The sequence below is a fragment of the Schistocerca serialis genome, chromosome 3 (genome assembly GCF_023864345.2).
Source record: "Schistocerca serialis cubense isolate TAMUIC-IGC-003099 chromosome 3, iqSchSeri2.2, whole genome shotgun sequence".
Lineage (NCBI taxonomy): Eukaryota > Metazoa > Arthropoda > Insecta > Orthoptera > Acrididae > Schistocerca > Schistocerca serialis.
In genome coordinates this window covers 554,414,074-554,434,205 of record NC_064640.1, presented here as the reverse complement: position 1 = coordinate 554,434,205, position 20,132 = coordinate 554,414,074, and positions in this window count along the sequence as shown.

Here is a 20,132-nt window from a genome sequence, read left to right as displayed (position 1 = left end):
CGATTGCACTCGTACCATATTTCTATGCACCAGGAATTGCATGGCGACGACTTTGAACGTCGTGTCCAGCCCTGCCACTAGGCACAAGAGAAATTACGGGACGATGACAGATTTTTTGCACGCGTTCTATTTAGCGACGAAGCGTCATTCACCAACAGCGGTTACGTAAACCGGCATAATCTGCACTATTGGGCAACGGAAAACCCACCATGGCTGCGACAAGTGGAACATTAGCGACCTTAGCGGGTTAATGTATGGTGCGGCATTATCGGAGGAAGGATAATTGGCCCCCATTTTACCGATGGCAATCTAAATAGTGCAATGTATGCTGATTTCCTACGTAATGTTCTACCGATGTTAGTACAAGATGTTTCAATGCATGATAGAATGGCGATGTACTTCCAACATGATGGATGTCCAGCGCAAAGCTCGCTTGCGGTTGAAGCAGTATTGAATAGCATATTTCATGACAGGTGGATTGGTCGTCGAAGCACCATTCCATGGCCCGCACGTTCACCGGGTCTGACGTTCCCGGATTTCTTTCTGTGGGGAAAGTTGAAGGATATTTGCTATCGTGATACACCGTCAACGCCTGACAACATGCGTCACCGCATTGTCAATGCATGTGCGAACATTACGGAAGGCGAACTACTCGCTGTCGAGAGGAATGTCGTTACACGTATTGCCAAACGCATTGAGGTTGACGGACATCATTTTCAGCATTTATTGCATTAATGTAGTATTTACAGGTAATCACGCTGTAACAGCATGCGTTCTCAGTAATGATAAGTTCACAAAGGTACATGTATCACACTGGAACAACCGAAATAAAATGTTCAAACGTACCTACGTTTTCTGTGTTTTAATTTAAAAAAACCTACCTATTACCAACTGTTCGTCAAAAACTGTGAGCCATATGTTTGTGACTATTACAGCGCCGTCTATCACAAAGCGAAAGAAGTGGTCCAAGTAAAACATTCATATTTCTTTACGTACTACACGAATATGTAATGAAAAATGGGGGTTCCTATTTTTAAAAAAGGCAGTTGATATCCGTTTGACCTATGGCAGCGCCATCTAGCGGGCCAACCATAGCGCTATCTGGTTTTCCCCTTCAGGTTAGACAAGTTTCGTTCTTTGTAGTATTTTCGTTTGACACTTATTTCGTGATATATTTGGCCCGGTCACGATCAATGGACCACCCTGAATATTACTCGGAAACCAAACAGTAGACCTGGCCGTTGCGGGAACCAACTAGAGCACGTGACTAAGCACAATCAGGTTCTAGTTTAAAGTAGCACGTAATGTTACCTCGCAATGTAAGCACGGAAAGTGATCGCAGAACAAAAAAATTGGAAATGTGTGGTAAGTTCCTTTGGGACCAAACTGCTAAGGTCATCGGCCCCTAGGCTTACACACTACTTAAATTAACTTAAGCTAACTTACGCTAAGGACAATACACACACCTATACCCGAGCGAGGACTCGAACCTCCGACGGGGGTAGACGCGCGAACCGTGGCAAGCCGTCCAAGACCTCGCGGCTGCCTCGCGCTGCTAGTGATCGCAGATAACGCCTTTATGGCCAGCCATAATAACCTACTGCTAACGTCATTAAATTTGTTGGCGATGAGAAGGGCAGAGCAGTGACATTGCCGATGAAAGTGACGAAACATGGAAGCAAGTAAAACTTAAAGTGAGTCAGAGGATTGCAAATTATGGAAGGAGGGACAGAATGCCGAGCGTAATGGGATTCAGGTAACTCCGCCAAAGCAGGAGCGATATTCACACAAATATTTCATTGATGATTTCGATAAAAGTGTTGTTAAGCAGCAATTTCTACGATAGTATGGACAATACAACGATCACCATCTTGCAAAAAGTTCACAGATTTCGTCACACTGAACTGGGCTTCGAGGCTAGCAAGCACACTGTTCTCTTTACGGGATTAAGTTGTAAAAGGCGCCCGAATAACAAGCTCGTTGTGTGCGAACGAAAGAATATACTTGCAAACAGGGCATACTACAATACATTTTTTACAGAAAAATAAAGCATCTGAATTGAAGTGGCCGCTGGTTTATTTACACGAAACGTGTATTCATATTCATTGGAGTTTGGACTGAAATAATTGTCGCAAAGCGACAATTTGGAATAAGTACTGTCAGACAAAAGCGGCAGCGACGTTACATTGTTGTACATGCAGGTTCTTATATAAGCAAATTTTGGATTCTCATACACAAATAAATATTTTTTAAATGCGTAGAGACGAGGAAAAACAAACTTTTGGTGTTAATTAAGGAGCACTAACCTCCTTCTGTTTATTCCTCTGATAAAGTTTTGAGAGAAAATTGTTCCCCTCCTGCTTGCCGCAATATCACGTAGACCAAAAATCTATTAAATTGATCAGAAAGCTTGAGAAGAATACGGTACGTAGTCGTAATTGTTGGTCATCTCATATCGAAACTGAAAAAACACCGTTGATACTTTTGCTTCTAATACATAAATATCGTGCTTCATACACGTACAAGTCTCTGGACTCAACGCCACTTCAGCGACTCCTTCAGTTTCTCTGCTTGTTTATTCAAGTAGTTTCTGAGTGAACATCTTTCCAGACCTTTCCAGCAGAAAGAAATCTAGAGCGGTTACCTGGAATCGACGGTCTTTATTTATTAACTTATTTTTGAGTCATCAATCTTCTGACTGGTTTGATGCGTCCCGCCACGAATTCCTCTCCTGTGCCAATCTATTCATCTCAGAGTAGCACTTGCAACCTACGTCCTCAATTATTTGCTGAATGTATTCTAATCTCTGTCTTCCTCTATCGCTTTTGCCCTCTACAGCTCCCTGTAGTACCATGGAAGTAATGGCTCTGAGCACTATGGGACTTAACATCTGTGGTCATCAGTCCCCTAGAACTTAGAACTACTTAAACCTAACTAACCTAAGGACATCACACACATCCATGCCCGAGGCAGGATTCGAACCTGCGAGCGTAGCGATCACGCGGTTCCAGACTGAAGCGCCTTTAACCGCACGGCCACACCGGCCGGCATGGAAGTAATTGCCTGATGACTTAACAGATGTCCTGTCATCCTCTTCCTTCTCCATGTCAGAGTTTTCCACACATTCCTTTCCTCTCCGATTCTGCGAAGAACCTCCCCATTCCTTATCTTATCACTCCACTTAATTTTCATCACTGTAGCATCACATCTCAAATGCTTCGATTCTCTTCTGTTCCGGTTTTCCACGTCCAGTCCATGTTTCACTACCAAACGCATATTTTCAGAAATTTCTTTCTCAGATTAAGGCCTAAGTTTGATACTAGTAGACTTCTCTCTTGGCCAGTAGTACCCTTTTTGCCAGTACTACTCTGCTTTTGATGTTCTCGTTCCTCCGTCCGTTATTGGTTATTTTGCTACTTAGGTAGTAGACTTCCTTAACTTCATCTACTTCGTGACCATCAGTCCTGATGTTAAGTTTCTCGCCGTTCTCATTTCTGCAACTTCTCATTACTTTCGTCTTTCTTCGATTTAGCCTTAATCCACATTCTGTACTCATTAGACTGTTCATGCCATTCAGCAGATCATGTAATTCTTATTCACTTTCGCTCAGGATAGCAATGTCATCAGCGAATCGTATCATTGATATCCTTTCACCTTGAATTTTAATTCCACTCCCGAATCTTTTTTTTATATCCATAATTGCTTCTTCGATGTACAAATTGACCAGTGGGAGCGACTGATTGAACAGTAGGGGCGGAAGATTACATCCCAGTCTCACACCCTTTTTAATTCAAGCACTTCGTTCTTGGTCATCCATTCTTATTAACTTAAAATCATTTATTGTTCTGATACACAATTAACTATAGCGTTGTACATATGTTTATGCAAATATTAACCATAATCAACACATCGATCAAATTATTTGTATTAAGCAAGGAATAATTAATTACAAAATAAATAAACAACAAAAGAAAATATCAATGTACATTTTGCATCCATGAGTGCATAATTAGAAAGAAAACACCATTGATTTAACTTCTTCTCGCTGAAAATTTTCTGTGTACAGTGCTATGTATTATTTGAACTGCTTTTAGGTCTAAAGTAGAGAAACTAAGCAGCAGAATTACAACAACTAACACAGGACTCACTTTTTTCCTAAAATAAGATTCAACTCTTCAGCTGTGTGTATTCCTAAGGGACCAAACTGCTGAGGTCAGCGGCCCCTAAACTAACACACTACTTTAACTTAAACTGACTTACGCTAACGACAACAAACACACCCATGCCTGAAGGAGGACTCGAACCTCCGCCGGGAGGGGCCGCGCAATTCGTGACATAACGCCTCTAACCGCGTGGCCACTCCGCGCGTCCCTAAAATAAGAATTTCATGTGAAATACAAAAAGTGAAAGTGTAATATTTATGCAGAAGACTCTGCAGTCAAGGCAGCCCCAGTCTGGATATATCGTTTTGGAGACAAGACTGCTTCTGCTGTAAGTACTTTATTCATAAGCACGACCGGTTTCGCAGCTTTGTACGAGCTACATCATCAGGTGCAATCACTGCAAGAGCGCGCAATGGATATGTAATCACAGGCGGCGTGTCAAGACGGATATGTGATACTTGTGTTTATGATTTCGATGATTTGTTCAAATTTGTTGAAAATGAAAGTGATTTGTCCATTTTTTTATTAATCAAGCCATAAGCGTAATAAAACATGCAATTCCAGTTTTAAAAAATAAAAGTAATATTTTAGATGTCACATTAGCTTTTATTGATACTGGAAGACTGAAGGAAAGCTGTATGTCACATCATAACGCAGTGTAGTCTGTATTGGAGAAGAAATATGTAGACGGACGAGGAACTGAAAATATAACAAAATAAATCGGGCAGATTCGAACAAAGAGTTACTGTTATCGTTAACGACTGAAACACAATATGACGAATCAACGGACACAGTTGAAAAAGACAGCGATATAAAAGGATAAGGCAGTTTTACTATACTACCAGTGATTTGTCGTCAGCATCAAAAGTGAGATAAACTCTACGTCTTGTTTCTGCGTAGCGTCTGACAGTGTCCTACCTGGAAGAAAGCTGGAGTGTACCTTGTTACTATCTCCACAGTCTGCTTCTCGGATGTAAACACGACGAAGCGCCCACCCTGCCCAGGTCTTGAGTTCGGTTTGCCAGGTAATAAATAAGTTTCACGTTTACGAGCAGCGGAACTGGCAAGGGCGGCCTTCGTGTTTTAAAACTCGCACGCGAAGAGGTAGGGTTACCTGAGATGAGAAAAGTTGAGATAACATTGATCTGTAAAAAGTTCCACACCAACCAGGGCGGGAGGCACTTCTGCGAAGATCCTGAGGCCAGGGGAGTTACGATTTCGTTCTTGGAACGTGCGATTCTGCGAGATTGAATTACGGACGCTATTTCGGTTTGAGAGGCGTGTCGACCGCACAGTCCTGAGCAACTGTTCCAACACTTGGGAAGTTTCACCGGAGTCCGTTTTCTTCGTATAAATTCCAGTGCAGTCAACACATGTACTTTCCCGCTCGTTATCAAGATACAGACTTTCATTTATTTTGCAAAGTTCAGGTAAGGATTGTATTTCAATATCTCAGCTGAAACATGTTCGCTAATTCGTACTTCGGATTTTAGCTTAAATCCTAGTCAAGTTGGACATTTTAGAAGACTAGTAAAAGCCTATTATTGCGTTCAATGGTTTGATTCCTTGGTGATAACAGAAGTCATCCATTCTAATTGTTGTTGTTGTTGTTGTTGTTGTTGTGGTCTTCAGTCCTGAGACTGGTTTGATGCAGCTCTCCATGCTACTCTATCTATCCTGTGCAAACTTCTTCATCTCCCAGAACCTACTGCAACCTACCTGCTTTTGAATCTGCTTAGTGTATTCATCTCTTGGTCTCCCTCTACAATTTTTACCCTCCACGCTGCCCTCCAATACTAAATTGATGATCCCTTGATCCCTCAGAACATGTCCTACCAACCGATCCCTTCTTCTAGTCAAGTTGTGCCACAAACTTCTCTTCTCCCCTATCCTATTCAGTACCTCCTCATTAGATATGTGATCTACCCATCTAATCTTCAGCATTCTTCTGTAGCACCACATTTCGAAAGCTTCTATTCTCTTCTTGTACAAACTATTTATCGTCCATGTTTCACTTCCATACATGGCCACACTCCATACAAATACTTTCAGAAATGACTTCCTGACACTCAAATCTATATTCGATGTTAACAAATTTCTCTTCTTCAGAAACGCTTTCCTTGCCATTGCCAGTCTACATTTTATATCCCCTCTACTTCGACCATCATCAATTATTTTGCTCCCCAAATAGCAAAACTCCTTTACTACTTTAAGTGCCTCATTTCATAATCTAATTCCCTCAGCATCACCTGACTTAATTCGACTACATTCCATTATCCTCGTTTTGCTTCTGTTGATGTTCATCTTATATCCTCCTTTCAAGACACTATCCATTCCGTTCAACTGCTCTTCCAAGTCCTTTCCTGTCTCCGACAGAATTACAATGTCATCGGCAAACCTCAAAATTTTTATTACTTCTCCATGGATTTTAATACCTACCCCGAATTTTTCTTTTGTTTCTTTCACTGCTTGCTCAATATAAAGATTGAATGACATCGGGGATGGGCTACAACCCTGTCTCACTCCCTTCCCAACCACTGCTTCCCTTTCATGTCCCTCGACTCTTATAACTGCCATCTGGTTTCTGTACAAATTGTAAATAGCCTTTCGCTACCTGTATTTTACCTCAGCTACCTTCAGAATTTGATAGAGAGTATTCCAGTCAACATTGTCAAACGGTTTCTCTAAGTCTACAAATGCTAGAAACGTAGGTTTGCCTTTCCTTAATCTAGCTTCTAAGATAAGTCGTAAGGTCAGTATTGCCTCACGTGTTCCAATATTTCTACGGAATCCAAACTGATCTTCCCCGAGGTCGGCTTCTATTAGTTTTTCCATTTGTCTGTAAAGAATTCGTGTTAGTATTTTGCAGCTGTGGCTTATTAAACTGATTGTTCGGTAATTTTCACATCTGTCAACACCTGCTTTCTTTGGGATTGGAATTATTATATTCTTCTTGAAGTCTGAGGGTATTTCGCCTGTCTCATACATCTTGCTCACTAGATGGTAGAGTTTCGTCAGGACTGGCTCTCCCAAGGCCGTCAGTAGTTCTAATGCAATGTTGCCTACTCCCGGGGCCTTGTTTCGACTCAGATCTTTCAGTGCTCTGTCAAACTCTTCACGCAATATCATATCTCCCATTTCATCTTACTCTACATCCTCTTCCATTTCCATAATATTGTCCTCAAGTACATCGCCCTTGTATAGACCCTCTATATACTCCTTCCACCTTTCTGCTTTCCCTTCTTTGCTTAGAACTGGGTTTCCAACTGAGCTCTTGGTATTCATATAAGTGGTTCTCTTTTCTCCAAAGGTCTCTTTAATTTTCCTGTAGGCAGTATCTACCTTACCCCTAGTGAGATAAGCCTCTACATCCTTACATTTGTCCTCTAGCCATCCCTGCTTAGCCATTTTGCACTTCCTGTCAGTCTCATCTTTGAGGCGTTTGTATTCCTTTTTGCCTGCTTCATTTACTGCATTTTTATATTTTCTCCTTTCACAAATTAATTCAATATTTCTTCTGTTACCCAAGGAGTTCTTCTAGCCCTTGTCTGTTTACCTACTTGATCCTCTGCTGCCTTCACTACTTCATCCCTCATAGCTACCCATTCTTCTTCTACTGTATTTCTTTCCCCCATTCCTGTCAATTGCTCCGTTATGTTCTCCCTGAAACTCTGTATAACCTCTGGTTTAGTCAGTTTATCCAGGTCCCATCTCAGAGGAATGTAACATTTAGACGTGCTTGAATAAAACGTCAAAGGGTACCCCTATGACTCCCCAGTCCGGCTACACCCTCAGTGCCATCCACTCACCTTTGTAGAGTACGTTAAAAATTACCTGCCAGAGACATCGACACCCATTCAGCTCAGTGGTGCCTCGTGGCTGCCCTGGTGTCTGAGCGCAGGCAACCTCTTTGATACCCCTCCTAAGAGGTGTCAAGGGTGTTGCCTGCCTTCAGACGCTACATCTACATCTACATCATACTCCACAAGCCACCTGATGGTGTGTGGCGGAGGGTACTTTGAGTATCTCTATCGGTTCTCCCTTCTATTCCAGTCTCGTATTGTTCGTGGAAAGATGGATTGTGGGTATGCCTCTGTGTGGGCTCTAATCTCACTGATTTTATCCTCATAGTCTCTTCGCGAGATATACGTAGGAGGGGGCAATATACTGCTTGACTCCTCGGTGAAGGTATGTTCTCGCAACTTCAACAAAAGCCTGTGTCGAGATACTGAGCGTCTCCCTTCTAGAGTCTTACATTGGAGTTTATCTGTCATCTCCGTAACGCTTTCGCGATTACTAAATGATCCTGTAACGAAGCGCACTGCTCTCCGTTGGATCTTCTCTATCTCTTCTATTAACCCTATCTGGTACGGATCCCACAACGGTGAGCAGTATTCAAGCAGTGGGCGAACAAGTGTACTGTAACCTACTTCCTTTGTTTTCGGATTGCATTTCCTTAGGATTCTTCCAATGAGTCTCAGTCCGGTATCTGCTTTACCGACGATCAACTTTATATGGTCATTCCATTTTAAATCACTCCTAATGCCTACTCCCAGATAATTTATGGAATTAACTGTTTCCAGTTGCTGACCTGCTATATTGTAGCTAAATGATAAAGGATCTTTCTTTCTATGTATTCGCAGCACATTATACTTGTCTACATTGAGATTCAATTGCCATTCCCTGCACCATGCGTCATTTCGTTGCAGATCCTCCTGCATTTCAGTACAATTTTCCATTGTTACAACCTCTCGATATACTACAGCATCATCCGCAAAAAGCCTTAGTGGAATTCCGATATTATCCACAAGGTCATTTATGTATATTGTGAATAGCAACGGTCCTACGACACTCCCCTGCGGCACACCTGAAATCAATCATACTTCGGAAGATTTCTCTCCATTGAGAATGACATGCTGCGTTCTGTTATCTAGGAACTCTTCAATCACACAATTGGTCTGATAGTCCATATGCTCTTACTTTGTTCATTAAACGACTGTGGGGAACTGTATCGAACGCCTTGCGAAATTCAAGAAACTCGGCATCTACCTGGGAATCCGTGTCTATGGCCCTCTGAGTCTCGTGGACGAATAGCGCGAGCTGGGTTTCACACGATCCTATTTTTCGCAACCCATGCTGATTCCTATAGAGTAGATTTCTAGTCTCCAGAAACGTCATTATACTCGAACATAACACGTGTTCCAAAATTCTACAACTGATCGACGTTAGAGATACAGGTCTATAGTTCTGCACATCTGTTCGCCGTCCCTTCTTGAAAACGGGGATGACCTGTGCCCTTTTCCAATCCTTTGGAACGCTACGCTCTTCTAGAGACCTACGGTACACCGCCGCAAGAAGGGGGGCAAGTTCATTCTCGTACTCTGTCTAAAATCGAACTGGTATCCCATCAGGTCCAGCGGCCTTTCCTCTTTTGACCGATTTTAATTCGCTTTTTTATCTCTCTGTCATCTAGACGCTAGAGTAACAGCGAGGCATCTCTCAGCTGTTGGATTCTCGGAGTCTCTTACAGGTACATTTTTAACATACTGAACAAAGGTATGTGCGTGGCACCGAAGGTTTTGCCGAAATTGGGGGTCTGTAACGCGCCGACTTGCGGTACCCAAGATCGAACTCACATGACAACGGATCTCACTGTACCAACGCCGCTATGCCGCTGATGTATGGCTTCCTACCGCTCAAAATACTTGGGTGCACCAACAGACCACAACAGCTTTAATTTGGTACAGTTTTAATTTTACAGTCGATGTTAGGACTGTGGAAGTCTACCATATTTCAGAAGATTCCAGTCGTAGCGGAGCGCGTGGCAACTACTCGAAGTTAGCTCGTACCGTAATCACACTCTCAAGGGACAAATTGAAGACAGATCAACCTTAGTATAGGTACTACTGCAGCAACTTCAACCACTAACTATAAATCCGGCTCGAATATCGAGTAACAATAGACAGCACCCTTACTATGCACGACGTCGTGATCGAACAATGACACGATTACACTACGAATAGACACATCCAAACATTCTAATGAGAATGACCACCAATATCAAGCAGTACTTACGAGATAGGCCAATTTCCCTAACAACTCCCGTTATCGTACTACGGGTCGAATCAAAGCATCAAACCTCTTTAAATACAGTACCTGTTTTTATTATATCTAGATAAATGTCACATCTAGCTTGCAATTGTTCTCCTCACACAACGAAATTCTCACAACGCACTATATTATGTCTGGAAAAGTCTTGTAACCTTTTAATTACTTACAAAATTTCTATTCCATATATCGTTGTGTTATGACCAGTTTGTATTAAGACTCTTACCCCAATACCGATAAGAATCAAAATAGTTTATGCTGCCACTAAATTTCTTTCCGCTTAGCTCAGCGTTGCTACGTAAATAACACGACTTCATGTACTCCACAGATGTATCCTTCTCTGTTATCGGTGTAATCATTGACTTTTCCGTAATAAATTTCGACAACTTCCATTCAAACCAAGGTTACTTAGGACAGTCTTTCCATCAATGAAATCGTTTTAACCGTTTAACATACCTGACCTCTGTATATTTACTGTAGATCGACTCGACTGATGAACCTTTTTGATCAGGCAACACTTACAAATATCATCGTATGCTTGTGTCCTGCAAAGCGTTATTAAGATTGCTTTTCTCACAAAATATATATGCACACACACAAACTACTAACTCACTACACGTAAGGTTTTAGTTAACCCAAGAAAACTTGAATCTATTGTTTTTAGGTATTTCAAAACACTTTTTTTATTCATGTAAGTGCGAGAGGGCCATCAAAGACTGCCACACCCTCAGAAAACGGAAATTCAGAAATAAAAAAAAGAAACAAAAGCCCTAGGTGCCACCGTCACTTTAAATCTGACCTTAAATAACAATTTTACACAAATCTGAACTTCAGGCGTTGACAATACGCGACCCGCTAAGTTCCCTAACTTGATTTCGGCCACTCGTCACTTTGGCTAATCAAGTTTTTGTTTAGCTGCGTGTTGCTTGTAAAATGGTTCCTTTATTTTCGCCGCTTATCAGCTCCACAACTGGTGCGATCTATTACACTACGGAAAAACAGTTCGAGTCTGTACTAGCCCATGCTAGGTCCGCTGTAGGATTATGGTACTTAAACAACAACAAAAATGTGTTCGAGGTTTCACCTTCTCGACACACACACCAGTCGCTCCCAAACCACTCCAACTAGACAGCTAACAACTCAGTTACCTCTGGGCGAGCTACGACCACTAATCATACACCACGACTGGATATCGGTTTCACCGATTCCCAAAAACTTAGCACCTAAAATCTACTTCTCTCTCTGACCAGGCTCACGCTGGATTTATCACAGCACACTATGTCTTACGACCGAAACTGTTCACAAGACGACAATCAGTTGATAGCCTGAGCACCTAAATTCGCCAAAACCAGTGTATCACCAGCGACTAAAATCACACAGAATCTCTGAACATTCCGTTGATCAGCGTTGGGAGGAAACAACCGTCACAGCCACGTATATGAACAGGGGCCTAACAGACTAAGTAGCCACGCTGCCTCCGTGAGCTGCAACAAATTAAAATACTGGTTCTACCAATCAAAACTTCTTTCCCTCTCCCAAGCCTTAACCGCCAGCTGCGGTGCCTCAATACACCACGCAATGGGTCGCTCTACTATCAGACATAGACACACACCCATATATCCACTTAGTCGGTGAGAGGTCTGCTTGGGAACTAACTAACTCTTTACGTCATACAATAGGAACCATTTTTACGAACAAACACGCAGCGCCACGCCAACTTTCGACAAGTTATTCATTGATGCTGTCGGTCATCTAAGACAGCGGCCGGTTGCTGCGCGTCGCTCAGGCATTTGTGGACCCAGCGATGGCGAGTTGGTGCATCGCTGACGACGCAAACGCTCACCAACTCTAGCTTTTCTTTTTTTCTTTCGTTGACGCTTCGGATAATCTAAAACATTTTTTTTTAACACCTCGTACACGTATATTTACAGCAACCACCAGGTGTTATCATTAAGTTATCGGGTAGGATGCTCAGCACTAGTAAGGGCGAACGTAACCCGTGCATTTTGACACAGCACAAGTCATAGCCCGAAACAGGAGTGTTGAAAAAGCGTAAAAGCCTTTTGCTTCTTCAGCTCACGTCAAATTTCGTCGAATACTTTTGAATGGCCCCTTGTGGTTCCACTCGGTATACCAAAGCAAAAAACTGAGGTTACACCGTGTAACAAAGTGGTCAGATCATGTTCAATGGTGTTGCAGCCCCACCATGACCTTGGAATAGGGTTGGATCGTCCGGGCGGTGTCAGCAGTGTCGAACGTTGTCAAGAATGTCGTGCTGTTGCTCACTGAACAGCGATTTCTCGGTTTTGGCTGCGAAATGTGTTGAAATCAACGACCCAAAGGAAGTGGTGTTTGCACTGATGTCATTGACGCCACTGTTTGAGGGATTTTCGTGTCGATTTTGAGAGGCGGTGAATTTGAAATATTTTCCTCGCCAACAATAAGAAAATCGAGTGATTCCAACGCTGGATGTCACAGTTCTGACCTCCATAGCAGAGGCGTCAAAAGAAGGGGTGAAATATTATAAAAGGCGGTGTGACAACCTTCCAATCGTGTGACACGTGGACGGTGGCGTTGGGCGGAAATGTGGCGAAATTTGGTACTAATGCGACATCAGTAGCCCACTTTACACTTCACATGAACTTCTGAGCTGTGACCAATTTTTGTGCATATGTCGACACTTTGCTGTTTGTAGCGTCGCCAAGCCCGAGGGTGACGTCGCAGAGCTATACGCTTTTGCATCATTACAGAGGAAGATTATAGGTACCTTTGAACCGAATTTCAAACTTATGCTTTGCAATTAGAAACGATTATACGGTTTCGCAAGAGTGACAACTTTTTTAACCTACGTTCTGTATGTCTCCGGAATATCTTTTCTTCCAGGAGCGTTAGTCTTGCAAATTTTGCAGGAGAGCTTCTGTGAAGTTTGAAAGGTAGGATACGAGATACTGGCGGAAGTAAAGCTGTGAGGAGCGATTGTTGGTCGTGTTTGGGCAGCTCAGACGGTAGAGCACTTGCATGCGAAAGGTAAAGGTCCCGAGCTCGAGTCTTGGTCCTAAACACGGTTTTAATCTGTCAAGAATGGTCAAGAATGATGTCGTCCACGATACAGAGCAGCATATATAGCATACGCTCGTTGGGCATTTTGATCAAGATAGCCATACGTCAACACGATATCGACCTTTTCCGCAATTGGTAAACGGTCCATTTTAACACAGGTAATGTATCACGAAGCAAATACCGTCCGCACTGGCGGAATGTTACGTGATACCACGTACTTATACGTTTGTGACTATTACAGCGCCATCTATCACAAAGTGAAAAAAGTGGTCCAACTAAAACATTCATATTTCTTTACGCACTACACGAATATGTAATGAAAAATGGGGGTTCCTATTTTAAAAAACGCAGTTGACATCCGTTTGACCTATAGCAGCACCATCTAGCGGGCCAACCATAGCGCCATTTGGTTTACCCCTTCAAGCTAGACAAGTTTCGTTCTTTATAGTTTTCTCGTTTGACGCTTATTTCGTGAGATATTTGGACCGGTCACGATCAATGGACCACCCTGTATATTAACGACATAGGAGACAATCTCAGTAGCCGTCTTAGATTGTTTGCAGGTGATGCTGTCGTTTACCGTCTTGTAAAGTCATCAGATGACCAAAACGAACTGCAAAATGATTTAGATAAGATATCTGTATGGCGTGAATAGTGGCAATTGATACGTGAACTGGAGTGGTAGTCACTAAAACAAAGGCGTTTTTCGTTGCGACGGGATCTTCTCATGAAATTTCAATCACCAGTTTTCTCCTCCGATTGCGAAAACATTGTGTTGGCACCTACCTACAAAGGGAGAAATGATCATCACGATAAAATAAGACAAGTCAGGGTGCGCACAGAAAAATTTAAGTGCTCGTTTTTCCCGCACGCCGTTCGAGAGTGGAACGGTAGAGAGACAGTTGAAGGTGGTTCATTGAACCCTCTGCCAGGCACTTTGTTGTGAATAGAAGAGTAATCACGTAAATGTAGATATAGATAATAATAGTAAGAAAATAAAACATAAGAATAAACAAAAACAAAATAAAATACAAAAGTAAGAAGCTTTACACTTCAGTCGGTTCCCATGTCTCTTATTTTGCTATGCTGGCTCAGTGGTGGTGAGTGGGACAATGTCCACTGATTTTAACACAACAAGGGATATATTAGTATGAATCACGTGAAAACGAACAGACGTATATACACTCCTGGAAATTGAAATAAGAACACCGTGAATTCATTGTCCCAGGAAGGGGAAACTTTATTGACACATTCCTGGGGCCAGATACATCACATGATCACACTGACAGAACCACAGGCACATAGACACAGGCAACAGAGCATGCACAATGTCGGCACTAGTACAGTGTATATCCACCTTTCGCAGCAATGCAGACTGCTATTCTCCCATGGAGACGATCGTAGAGATGCTGGATGTAGTCCTGTGGAACGGCTTGCCATGCCATTTCCACCTGGCGCCTCAGTTGGACCAGCGTTCGTGCTGGACGTGCAGACCGCGTGAGACGACGCTTCATCCAGTCCCAAACATGCTCAATGGGGGACAGATCCGGAGATCTTGCTGGCCAGGGTAGTTGACTTACACCTTCTAGAGCACGTTGGGTGGCACGGGATACATGCGGACGTGCATTGTCCTGTTGGAACAGCAAGTTCCCTTGCCGGTCTAGGAATGGTAGAACGATGGGTTCGATGACGGTTTGGATGTACCGTGCACTATTCAGTGTCCCCTCGACGATCACCAGTGGTGTACGGCCAGTGTAGGAGATCGCTCCCCACACCATGATGCCGGGTGTTGGCCCTGTGTGCCTCGGTCGTATGCAGTCCTGATTGTGGCGCTCACCTGCACGGCGCCAAACACGCATACGACCATCATTGGCACCAAGGCAGAAGCGACTCTCATCGCTGAAGACGACACGTCTCCATTCGTCCCTCCATTCACGCCTGTCGCGACACCACTGGAGGCGGGCTGCACGATGTTGGGGCGTGAGCGGAAGACGGCCTAACGGTGTGCGGGACCGTAGCCCAGCTTCATGGAGACGGTTGCGAATGGTCCTCGCCGATACCCCAGGAGCAACAGTGTCCCTAATTTGCTGGGAAGTGGCGGTGCGGTCCCCTACGGCACTGCGTAGGATCCTACGGTCTTGGCGTGCATCCGTGCGTCGCTGCGGTCCGGTCCCAGGTCGACGGGCACGTGCACCTTCCGCCGACCACTGGCGACAACATCGATGTACTGTGGAGACCTCACGCCCCACGTGTTGAGCAATTCGGCGGTACGTCCACCCGGCCTCCCGCATGCCCACTATACGCCCTCGCTCAAAGTCCGTCAACTGCACATACGGTTCACGTCCACGCTGTCGCGGCATGCTACCAGTGTTAAAGACTGCGATGGAGCTCCGTATGCCACGGCAAACTGGCTGACACTGACGGCGGCGGTGCACAAATGCTGCGCAGCTAGCGCCATTCGACGGCCAACACCGCGGTTCCTGGTGTGTCCGCTGTGCCGTGCGTGTGATCATTGCTTGTACAGCCCTCTCGCAGTGTCCGGAGCAAGTATGGTGGGTCTGACACACCGGTGTCAATGTGTTCTTTTTTCCATTTCCAGGAGTGTAGTTTCCCTGAACATGCACGCCTGTCGTGAACTGCGAAATCGCTTATACTTGCACTTTGGAAGGGTACCCGGAACTGCTTTGTATTTGGACGCTTCAGTCTGCAGACACAGAGACAGGCCCCATTCGGCAGTTGACTTTCGTAGCGATGCGACTAGCATATGTGCGAAGTTTTTGAGAATCACAGATTTTACATTTTTACTGCATAAACAGAGGTGACTCGCTATTCTTTGACTACTGCAGATGATGAATGATTCAATGCATAATGCACTTACAAAACGTCAGTTAAAAGATGCCTTCGTGTACTGTGATTGGGGAGTCTTCTTTAACAAGCGGACGTTACTAATTCAGAATCACTAGCAACGATTTCTGAAGAGGTAATGGCGATTGGAGAAGAATTCTATCGGTCTACCGCCAAAATGTTAGGAGAAAAGATAATTATTATTGAAGAAGACCTCATTCATTTCGACGAAGGTGATAAAGAAGGACCGGCCGCGGTGGCCGTGCGGTTCTGGCGCTGCAGTCCGGAACCGTGGGACTGCTACGGTCGCAGGTTCGAATCCTGCCTCGGGCGTGGGTGTGTGTGATGTCCTTAGGTTAGTTAGGTTTAAGTAGTTCTAAGTTCTAGGGGACTTATGACCTAAGATGTTGAGTCACATAGTGCTCAGAGCCATTTGAACCATTTTTTTTGATAAAGAAGGCCTATTCCGCGAAGCCGAAGATTTTTCAATCGATGAGGTTTATACCTCCATTCTTGCAGTAAAAATAAATTTTGTGATTTTCTGAAAGATCGCACATTCATCACTCGTTCTTGCTACATTAGTAAAGTCTCACCGCTATGCAAGCCAACTGCCGAAAGGGGTCTGTCTCTTTATCTGCTCGACAAAGCAGTTCTGGGCATCTTAACCGATAGAGGCACGACTCAGCCACCGCAACACTATCAGGAGGCGTGCGTGGTCCCCACCCAGTATGTTGTGCATCGCTGTGCTGCCAAATGAAGCTGAGGCAATCCGAGGTATCAGATAGATTATATAATAGTAAGACAGAGATTTAGGAACCAGGTTTTAAATTGTAAGACATTTCAAGGGGCATATGTGGACTCTGACCACAAGCTATTGGTTATGAACTGTAGATTAAAACTGAAGAAACTGCAAAAAGGTGGGAATTTAAGGAGATGGGACCTGGATAAACTGACTAAACCAGAGGTTATACTGAGTTTCAGGGAGAGCATAAGGGAACAATTGACAGGAATGGGGGAAAGAAATACAGTAGGAGAAGAATGGGTAGCTTTGAGGTATGAAATAGTGAAGGCAGCAGAGGATCAAATAGGTAAATAGACGAGCGCTGGTAGAAACCCTTGGATAACAGACGAAATATTGAATTTAATTGATGAAAGGAGAAAATATAAAAATGCAGCAAATGAAGCAGGCAAAAAGGAAAACAAACGTCTCAAAAATGATATCGACAATAAGTGCAAAATGGCTAAGCAGGGATGGCTAGAGGACAAAAGTAAGGATGTAGAGGCTTATCTCACGAGGGGTAAGATAGATACTGCCTACAGGAAAATTAAAGAGACCATTGAAGAAAGGAGAACCACTTGGATGAATATCGAGAGCTTTGATGGAAACCCAGTTCTAAGCAAAGAAGGGAAAGCAGAAAAGTGGAAGGAGTATATGGGGGGTCTATACAAGGGCGATGTACTTGAGGACAACATTATGGAAATGGAAGAGGATGTAGATGAAGATGAAATGGGAAATATGATATTGCGTGAAGAGTTTGACAGAGCACTGAAAGACCTGAGTCGAAACAAGGCCCCCGGAGTGGACAACATTGCATTAGAACTACTGACGGCCTTGGGAGAGCCAGTCCCGACGAAACTCTACCATCTAGTGAGCAAGATGTATGAGACAGGCGAAATACCCTCAGACTTCAAGAAGAATATAGTAATTCCAATCCCAAAGAAAGCAGGTGTTAACAGATGTGAAAATTACCGAACTATCAGTTTAATAAGTCACAGCTGCAAAATACAAACGCGAATTCTTTACAGACGAATGGAAAAACTAGTAGAAGCCGACCTCGGGGAAGATCAGTTTGGATTCCGTAAAAATATTGGAACACGTGAGGCAATACTAACCCTACGACTTATCTTAGAAGAAAGATTAAGGAAAGGCAAACCTACGTTTCTAGCATTTGTAGACTTAGAGAAAGCTTTTGACAATGTTGACTGGAATACTCTCTTTCAAATTCTGAAGGTTGTATGGGTAAAATACAGGGAGCGAAAGGCTATTTACAATTTGTACGGAAACCAGGTGGCAGTTATAAGAGTCGAGGGGTATGAAAGGGAAGCAGTGGTTGGGAAGGGAGTGAGACAGGGTTGTAGCCTATCCCCGATGTTATTCAATCTGTATATTGAGCAAGCAATAAAGGAAACAAAATAAATGTTCGAAGTAGGTATTAAAATCCATGGAGAAGAAATAAAAAATTTGAGGTTCGCCGATGACATTGTAATTCTGTCAGAGACAGCAAAAGACTTGGAAGAGTAGTTGAACGGAATGGATAGTGTCTTGAAAGGAGGATATAAGATGAACATCAACAAAAGCAAAACGAGGATAATGGAATGTAGTCGAATTAAGTCGGGTGATGCTAAGGGTATTAGATTATGAAATGAGACAGTTAAAGTAGTAAAGCAGTTTTGCTATTTGGGAAGCAAAATAACTGATGATGGTCGAAGTAGAGGATATAAAATGTAAACCGGCAATGGCAAGGAAAGCGTTTCTGAAGAAGAAAAATTTGTTAACATCGAGTATAGATTTAAATGTCAGGAAGTCGTTTCTGAAAGTATTTGTATGGAGTGTAGCCATGTATGGAAGTGAAACGTGGACTATAAATAGTTTAGACAAGAAGAGAATAGAAGCTCTCGAAATGTGGTGCTACAGAAGAATGCTGAAGATTAGATGGGTAGATCACATAACTAATGAGGAGGTATTGAATAGAACTGAGGAGATGAGGAGCTTGTGGCACAACTTGACTAGAAGAATTGATCGTTTGGTAGGATATATTCTGAGACATCGAGGGATCACGACTTTAGTATTGGAGGGCAGCGTGGAGGTTAAAAATCGTAGAGGGAGACCAAGAGATGAATACACTAAGCAGATTCAGAAGGATTTACGCTGCAGTAGGTACTGGCAGATGAAGAAGATTGCACAGTATAGAGTAGCATGGAGAGCTGCATCAAACCAGTTTCAGGACTAAAGACCACAACAACAACACCCTTTCGCAGGTGCTAGTTCTGAGATGGGAGCATCCTGCACATTATGTTGCCTCCCATCTGTTGTACCTAGATGTGCCATCATGTCCTACAGTACGGCTGAGTGTGGAAGGCTATTAGGGTCAACACAAGCCAAATCAAGGTTCTTCTGTAAAATGTCAGAGACAGGAAGGCCGCTTGGGTCGCATATGAACACACTTTGGTCATCGCCAACTGCTGCATCGAGCTTTCCTATAACCCTTCAAGGATCCTAAACGAAGATCCTTAGACGTGTGTCCACCCAACACACATGGTGCCAGCCGTAGACGTGAGTTTTCAATCTACAACTCAGTTCTTATTTCTTCATTACGAAAAAGTGAGCATAAGTGAGGTCCGAATTGGATAAGTACTTACCTGTATTTGTTACTTCTTGATAAGGCCGTGGGCCGCCAGCCATAGAAGTATTTGTGTCTCGGCAACTCAGAAACAGGGTTGACGCATAAAAAAATTAGGTTCACAACGAAATAGCTTCTTAAAATAATGGATTCAATTCAGTCTCGCAGATCCTTGTCACTGAAATAAAGAAAATCTGGAGATCTTCCTACAGCTCGTCTCGTAAAATCAGTATGGTCCCAAAAGTTGTAATTTTCGTGAAACAAAATGCTGTCACTTTCATATCGATCTTTAAATGTTCTCTCTGGTATCAACAACTGCTTTTTTTTTCAATTTTCACACAACTCTGGATTATCGTAACTGGATAATTCATCTTGCCAATTTAAAAAACAAATATCTTCGATTAACGTGAGCGTTCCCATAATACAATTCAGCTTACCTGCAGTCACAACTGTTCTTAATTACGAATCGTAATCAGAGATATTACACTGACGAGAAAAAAATCGCAGCTCCAAAAAGAGTTATTCGACATAAACGAAAGTTGGTAGGCGTGTTTCT